We start from the raw sequence: 9,325 nt of genomic DNA on the forward strand, positions 1-9,325 counted from the left end.
ACTGGATGACTACACTACTATCAATCTGCCTGGTCTCATGATAGAGTAATGAAGAAAGTGGCAGACTTCAAGGATGGTAATCATGATTTGCCCTATGGGTTCTTGCTCACTAAGATTTTTAACTTTTTCAAAGTTCTCTTGGGTAAAGCTACAGTGGGAACTTGCAAGCAGACCTTCTCAAAGACCACCTTGGAGGAATGTGAGTGCATTGATTGATGCTCAGAATGCTGCAAATGAGGAGATAAGGAGGTTGAAGGCACGAATTTCCATTCTTGAGGGACAATTTAGTCAAGCTTAGGAGGCACCTGGTTCCAGTAGCGCACAAGGCACATAGGTTGCTCGCCTGATCAAGGAAAATGTAGATCTCAGGAAATAGGTCGAGGACCTGAAGGAGCGGCTGCTTAATGAACAAGTGTCTGCAAATGCTCGAATGGATATTCTCCTCCGAATCCTTGCCTCTGAATCCATGCCTCCTGCTTCTAGTGCTCCTTAAAGCAGTTCCCTTTTCAGTGTCAAGTTAAATGTTGTTTGTCCTACCTTGGTCCTCTTTTTGTTGTTTTTGTGGCTGGTACTTTTAAGTTTTTTTTTGTGAATGGTTGTGTAACAATGGTACTACTATTTCTGTTCTCCTTTCCTTCACAATTAATGAGCATCTAGTCTTTTTCCTATGCTTGTTATACTCTTATACTCTATTTTTAGCCATGCTTGTGTGTACACATGTGGCATGAGTTAACCTTGCTAGACTTCTTTTCTGCTTATTACTTGTGATTAATCTTTTAATGATGCCAAAAAAGGGAAGAAGATTGAGGGGGAACAAGATAGGGGGAACATGTTCTCCAGGTAGGTTCTCTAGGTTCTCTCAGAGGAAATACAGTAAATATTGTATGGTGATCTGGTTCCCAGGGGTAACTTCAATTATAAGTTTGTCATCATCAAAAAGGGAGAAATTGATAAGTTATGTGCCTTGTTGTGTTTTGATGATCTAACAAACTCTGTGATAAGAACCAGATCGGGAACCTGTTACACATCCTTAAAGTGCTCAAGAACAACAAGTCTCAAGTCGGGCACAAGTTCTAACAACTAGAGTCAAAGAAACGATAGAGGGAACATATGAACATCAGTTCCCTTGCTGACTGTACCAGTCAACTCCCCACAGTTATAAAGTCGCTGCGACTGTTCCTCTGCACACACGCAACAATGCAAACAGTGCAACAGTCACTTTATGGGGAATGCCTTGTACCGGATATTTGCTTGCATTATCCAAGTGACATCACTTGGTCCTATTAACATGAAGCAAAGGAAAAACACACATTTGTACATCTGAAAATTGAGTAAATTTCCTCTCAAGTGTGTTGCCATCTTGCAAGTAACTTCCAGGCTTCAAGTACCAAGAACAACAGAACGAAGGACCAGTTTCCAACACTGTGCTATTATATGTCCTTAGTTGTGTTGTACTTTTGTTAGAGTGATCTACTTGTAATTCCTACTTAGCTTAGTTAGAAGCATTGTGTAGGAAACTATTTATAAAACCATAAACCTTGTGTTTGTGTCTTTGCTAGAGTTAGTCGAGTTGTGAGCTTTGTAATAGAGTTATTACAAAGAGGCTTGTAATAGATTTATTACATGTAAGTGAGGGATTAAGAGTTTAATTCCTAGGTTACAATAGGTTGTAATCTGAAGTTGCTCGGTTAGTGAAGTTGAAATCCTACGAGTGTAGGTAGTGATTTTTAATCCTGTGAGCTGGGAGTTTTTCGCGTAAAAGTCTGCTATATCATTTACTTATCCCTAAGTTTTCATAAAAAGGTGAACTTTCATGCATGGCCATAGATAAGCAACGAATTAAGCTATATGCTTACAAGTTGCAACTCTTGTGGTGACGAGATAGACAGATAGTAATCAGTGACATAGGATGGAACCAACCAACTGCTTGTTGAGCTGTATTTCTTTGCAAAACCTAGTACGTACAAGGATTAAGCTTCATGACAAGCATGGACACATAGGACTGAAAACAAGCACAAGGAAATGTGTACTTATATGCCACATTTATATGGACTCAGAGGTGGAGCCTAGATTTGAAGTTTATGAGTTCTGAACTTGTCATCGAATTTACAGCTAATTTTAATTATTATGTTTGTTTTATTAAATATTTATACATATTTAATATATTTTCTAATGCATACAAGTATAAGAAAAAGTTAATAAATTCAACCAAACACATATATATTATTCTACCTTCACCCCGGCGTGCACTCAAAAACAATAGGTAACTTACAAGTGCAAGGACAAATATGTACGTATTAGACATAATTTAACAAAATTTACTGCGTCTAGCTCGAATTGTCTCTCTCTATTTGTGTGTGGGTGGGTCAGCGAGAAAAGTTAAATTGGCACATATCTGATGAGCATAACCTATTGAATCTAAATCTTGAATTAGCTAATGTGCACGTGAAATGAGTTTTTAGAACTGTCACAATATACCTCAAATTGCTTTTCCAAACAAGTTTTCCAAATATGCCTATTGGTAATATTTTATAGTAAAGGCTTTAATGTTGTAACTTAATAATTTATTAACTGTTGGTTGCTTTCAGTTTTCGACCAGAACTGATAAATTTACTTTAGACCGTCCATGGTTCAGCCAAGAATAAAGCTTACTGAAAGACGAGCAAGGGGCAAAAGAATTTCTCAGTAGAATAGAAAGAAATCTCATCACTTACTAAGACTCCTAATTTCTAATAAGCTATTTGATTCATTTAGGAGAAATCTACGCGGTATACCCATAGGAAACACCAATTAACTCCATGATAAGTTATGTGATCCTTGTTTTGATGATTTGACAAACTTCATGAGAGAATCAGATAAGGAACTTGATACAATTAGTTCCTTTGTGTTCAGCATAACTAACAAGATGTCTAGTTTAATTCTTAAGTAAATCAGATAAGGGAACAACTGAGGGAATAGATGGAATCAGTTCCTCTGGTCGTCGTACGAGTCAACTCTCCAGTTGTTAAAGCTACTACACAGTACACCAATACTGTTGAAGCGTGCTAGAGACTGGACACTTCCTTGCATCATCTATCATGACCTCACATATATATTATCAACATGATGCAAGGTTTTGGCTCAACACTTGCAAACCTAAATATTCATTCTCTCAAGTGTGCAGCCGCCCTTATTTTCTCAAGAGCATAGAAGAACAAAGCAGCTACAAAACAAAGGACCAGATCCCTGCATTGATTATGTCTCAAGTCTTTTAGTATTGTTGTGTCTTTGTCTTATGATATTAACTTGTAATTCCTACACAACTTTTCAGAAGCATTCAGTAGGACATCTTTTAAACCATTATCATTTTGGTTGCTTTGACTAGAGTTAGTCAAGTGTGTAGCTTTGTAATAGAGTTATTACAAAGAGGCTTACAATAGAGTTATTGTAATGGTTGAGGGATTAAGAGTTTAATTCCTGGATTGCAATAGATTGTAATCTAAAGTTTACTCAGTTAGTGAAGCTGAAATCCTATTAGGGTAGGTCGTGATTTTTAATCCTGTGAGCTGGGAGTTTTTTTACGTAAATAGTCTTGTGTTCTTTACTTACTGCTTCTTATTGTGGGAATTAATAGAGAACCAAGTTCTCTATGCAATTTGGTGGACCCTTAGTTTACATCAATTGATATCAGAGCGGTTTTTTTCTAAAATGTTAACACCTAGAAATGATCTACATGGTTGTTCCACCAAACTTTGAAGAAGGACAATCAACCTACAAACCACTAATATTCAATGGCCAATACTATGGTTGGTGAAAAATAAGAATGCATGATTTTATCATGGCTGAGGATTCAGAGCTCTAGGACATTATTTGTGATGGACCTTTTGTGACCACGAAAACCATTGGCGAGGAACAATTACAGTTCCAAAGACAAGAAAGGAGTACAATGATGCTGATTGAAAGTCCATCGAGAAGAACTTCAAAGCAAAGAAGATTCTTATTTGTGGTATTGAACCATACGAATCTCAGCCTGTTAGTCCACCAAGGAGATCTGGGAAGCTCTCCAAACTGCACATGAGGGAACCACTTAGGTCAAGCAGTCAAAAATCGATATACTACTGAGTATAAACTTTTCAAGATGAAGGAGGATGAGTCTATTCAGGATATGCATACTCGCTTTACCTCCATCATCAATGAGCTTCACTCTATTGGAGAAGTTATCCCAAGAAATAAACTGGTCAAAAAATTACTTAGTTTGTTACTAGGTTCTTGGGACAATTAAGTTAATGATATCTGAAAGCCAAGGATTTGCAGAAGCTGACCTTTGATGAACTCAAGTGGTGATGACACAAACATGACCTATATTACTTGGAGATTCCAAAAAATGGTTCGTAAAAATGGAGGAATTCCCAAGAAAGGCAACTCTAGCAGAAACACCAAAGAAAATGACTGCTGTCACAAGTGTGGAAAGCTAGGATATTTCATCAAAGAGTGTCCTCTACACAAGCAGGACCACTACAAACACAATGTGGACAAGGCGGTCAAGAGGAACCCGGTCCCTGACAAGAGGTTCAAGAGAAGAGATGTCGCTGACAATGTTGTGAAGCAAGCTCTGGATTCCTGGGGAGATTCTTCTAGTGAATCTGAGGGTGATGATGACCAAGGAGACACCTCCATGATGGCTGTTGAAAGTGAATCTCTAGAGTATGACTCTATATTTTCACTCATGGCAAAGTCTGATGATGATGAATACAATGACGATGGTGAGGTAAACGTTTTGACTTTCAAAGAAATTTAAAAACTTACTCTCAAAAAAGGTGGTGTCTTTAGCAAATATTTTAATTGATGTTTACCATAACTCAATAATGAAAAAATATACTTTAACTAAGGAAATTAGAGAGTTAGAACAAGAGAGAGATGAATTGGTGGTTATAGTTGTAGATATGAAGGAACAGTGGAAGAAATAAAAAGAGAAAATACCCTGTTACAAAATCAGATGGAAAAATGCATAAACACTCCTAATGGAAAGGAAGTGGAAAGTGAGGCACAACTTAAGCTTGAAAATGAACTCAAAAATAACAAACTGTCTTGTTGCCGAACTTGAAAAGAATAGATAACTTCAAGAAGACTTAAGCAAGATTAAAAATAATCTAGAGAAGTCACTTAAGTAGACCCGGTCCTCTGATACAATCACTTCTATGTATAAAAGTAATGGGGGGAACATGCAGGGAATAAGGTTCCATACGGGTAAAGCTCCATATAACCCACATAGCAAGTATGTTATTGTTACTAATAACTAGCTTTGTACTCATTATGGTCAAACTGGTCATTACAAGGACTCTTGTAAAGCCAATTTCTGTCCCACTGCTAAGGAACCTGGTTCTCCGAAAAAGAAATATATGATGCCTGCTTGGACAAAAAGAAGTTTGATTCACTCATTCTGTCATTACAAGGGACCCAAATTTGTTTGGGTTCCTAAGTCTAATCTCTAATTTTCTTGTGCAGGCAGTAGTGAGGGGAAGCAGTCAAAAAGGTTAGATGGATGGTGGCTACTCTAAACACATAACTGGAAGAATAGATGATTTCCTCACTTAAGGCCCTGCAAGGTGGGAGTGTATCCTTTCGAAATGGCAAGAAGGGATACATTCTGGGAGTTGAAAAACTCGGCAAAACACTCTCCCATTCAATTGAAAATGTGTATTATGTAAATGGCTTGAAATATAGCCTGTTAAGTGTCTCTCAAATCTACGACAAAGGAAACATAATGCAGTTCTTGTAAAATCTTGTACTGTCACCAATCTTATAACTGGTGAAGTGATTTTGATTGTAAAAAGGTTAAAAAAAACATTTAGGTTGTAGACTTTGACTCTCTGAATGGCGGTGATCTTACATGCCTGAGCGCCATTGATGATGATGCTGAGCTATGGCACAGAAGATTAGGGCATGCAAGTTTTTCTCTGTTGAACAAGATGATTAAGAAGGACCTAGTTCGTGGATTGCCAAAGTCAAAGTTTAAAGATCAACAAGTGTGTGATGCATGTGTGAAAGGGAAGAAAGTCAGGTCCTCATTCAAACCAAAGAAGGAAGTGAGCACCTCAAGGCCACTGGATCTTCTTCATATGGATATGTGTGGACCTATGAAGATGCCTAGCAGATGAGGAAAGAAGTACATCTTTGTTATTGTTGATGACTACTACAGATTCACATGGACGTTATTTCTTAGGACCAACGATGAAACCTTTCCAGTTTTTGTTGCATTTATGAAGCAGATTCAAGTGAAGATGGGCTATAATATTATAAGTATAAGATCTGATCACGACACCAAGTTTGACAATGCCAAGTTTGATGAATTATGTGCTGAAAATGGTATAAGTCATATTTCTGCTCCTATATCACCTCAACAAAATGGTATTGTGGAGAGAAAAAATAAAATTCTTGAAGATATGGCTAGATTAATGTTGATTGATAGTGGTGTGCCAAAGAGCTTCTGGGCTGAAGCAGTAAACACTACTTGTTATTTGATTAACGAGTGCATGATCAGTTCCTTGCTTGACAAGACTTCTTATAATTTCCTTAATGGGAGAAAACCAAAGCTGACATACTTAAGAGCATTTGGATGCAAATGCTTTATTCTCAATAATGGTAAGGAAGCATTGGGAAATTCGATGCAAAAAGAGATAAAGGAATCTTTCCTGGTTACTCTTCTTAAAGCAAAGCGTACAAAGTCTACAACAAAATGACTCAATATGTATAGGAAAGTGTATATGTGATCTTTGATGAATCTCACCACTCAAGTGGGAAGGATTCACACGATCAAGATGTAGAAGTCAAAGGTCCCTGGAGAGGTTATAGATATGGAAAACGGGAAGGCTGATCTAATGAGTCAAGTCAAGGAGACTAGTGAAGAAGATGCAGCAGAACTTCTAGCTGATTTGGAGGAACCTGGTCCCTCAAGCACCATAGATGAAGCTAACAATAGAGTTGTTGATGTTGTATTAGGCACTCTTGATATAGAGCAAAGAAGTGGCATTCATATTTACACTGATGCCAATGAAGGGTCACACATGGAGGAACACGGTCCCTCACGCCCTGAAACCCAGGTGTCTAACTGGAAGCACAGAAGCTCATATATTCTTCAAAATGTGATCACTCCTTTGGACTCTAGTATTCAGACTAGATCCAAGGCAGGAAATATGTTTGCTTTCTCAGCCTTTTTGTCTCAAATTGAGCCAAAATATATCAAGGAAGCATTGAAAGATGCCGACTGGATTGCTGTTATGCAAGAAGAGCTCCATCAATTTGAAAGGAACAAAATGTGGCACCTGGTTCCTCGGTCCTCAGATAGAATAGTGACTGGAACCAGGTGGGTGTTTAGAAACAAACTTGATGAGTTTGGCAATATAACAAGAAATAAAACCAGGCTGGTGGTCCAAGGTTACAATCAAAAAGAAGAAAATGACTACGATGAAACTTTTGCTACTGTTGATATAATGAAAGCCATCAGAATTCTTAATGCTTTTGCATCTCATATGGAATTCAAATTGTTCCAAATAGATATTAAGAGTATATTTTTGAATGGATATTTGAAGGAAAAAGTTTTTGTCAAGCAGCCACATGGCTTTGAATGTCATGAACAAAATGAACATGTCATCAACCTTGACAAGGCTTTATATGGATTGATGCAGGCCCCTCGTGCATGGTATGAGAGATTGTCCAGGTTCCTTCTTGAGAATGGCTTCACTAGAGGGAAGATTGACAATACTCTATTTCTGAAGAAATGAGGGAGAAACCTGCTAATTATGCAAGTCTATGTTGATGACATCATTTTTGGTGCAACAAATTATTCCCTTTATGAGGAGTTTGCAAAGCTCATGGGAAGTGAAATTAAGATGAGCATGATGGGGGAACTAAATTTCTTCCTTGGGCTACAAGAAAAGTAAACCTCAAAAGGAACAATGATAAGTCAACAAAAATACATTAAAGAGCTGCTGAAAAGATTTGAGATGGAAAGCTCAAAGACCATTGATACTCCTATTACTACTGCCTCTCATCTAGACATGGATGAACCTAGTTCCCTTGAAAATGAAACTATGTATAGGGTATCATTGGATCACTTATGTATCGGACGACCAGTAGACATGAAATTGTGTTTAGTGTTGGGTTATGTGCTAGATTTCAATCAAGTCCAAAAGAATCTCATTTGAAGGCTGCCAAGAGAATTCTAAGGTATCTCAAGGGAACGCAGGACCTAGTTCTCTATTATCCCTTGAGGGATAATTTTGACATAATTGGGTATGATGATGTTGATTATACTGGATATCTGGTGGATATAAAGAGTACATCGGGAATGGCACATTTTCTAGGGTCATGCTTGATTCCGTGGGGTAAAAAGAAACAAAACTTTGTGGCCCTCTACTGCAAAAGCTGAATATGTGGCAGCTACTTCCTATTATGCCCAACTGCTGTGGATCAAGCAACAACTAGAGTATTTTGATGTTTTTTCTGCCTATGTATCATTATTGTGTGATAATACAAGTGCACTCAATATGGCAAAATACCCAGTTCAGCATAAGAGGACAAAGCACATTGATGTGCGACAACACTTCTTAAGGGATAATATTGAAAAAGGACTCATTTGTATGAAGTTTTACAAAACGGAGGACCATGTAGCAGGTATCTTCACCAAAGAACTGAGCAGAGAACACTTTGAAAGAAATCGTCTGGAGTTGGGATTGATCAATCTGAACTGAGAACTCAGTCCCCCGATGATTGGCTATTAAAGGATGGTAAGGAAAATTGCTAAAAAGTGTTTTCTGGCGATTTCTAACTCAACTCTATACCATAGACACGCATGGCAAATTCAGGACAAACAAGTGCCAAATAACATTGCATATATTTAGAAATTGATGCTCATATTTTCAAAATTTGTCAAGGAACCTGGTTCCTATGACTCAGGTTAGTAGTTCCTCTTACATTTATATGTATTTTGAACTGCTAGAGTGGCACATCATTAATTGCTTCTACCTCTTTTGATATTTTTTGAACCCCAATGACGCACCCGTTACAAACCAACCTGATTGCCCGTTTCTTCTCTTACACCCATTTGTAACTGGTACCCCTTGTCACTTTATATATCCAAAAGGTTAGTCACTCTCTTCTCACTTTCTACATCTAACACATATATCTCCCAAACCCCCTTCTCTGTGTCTTCTTGCTCTCAAAATCAAGCATGAATTCACCACAAAATAAGTATCCCAAAGCCACTAAACAAACTCCTGCTTTGTCTCCGTCTCACAAGGCACAACCATGTGGATTGGAGCCATAACCTTTAGCATCTAAAGCCCCA

The sequence above is a fragment of the Nicotiana tabacum genome, chromosome 12 (assembly GCF_000715075.1).
Source record: "Nicotiana tabacum cultivar K326 chromosome 12, ASM71507v2, whole genome shotgun sequence".
Lineage (NCBI taxonomy): Eukaryota > Viridiplantae > Streptophyta > Magnoliopsida > Solanales > Solanaceae > Nicotiana > Nicotiana tabacum.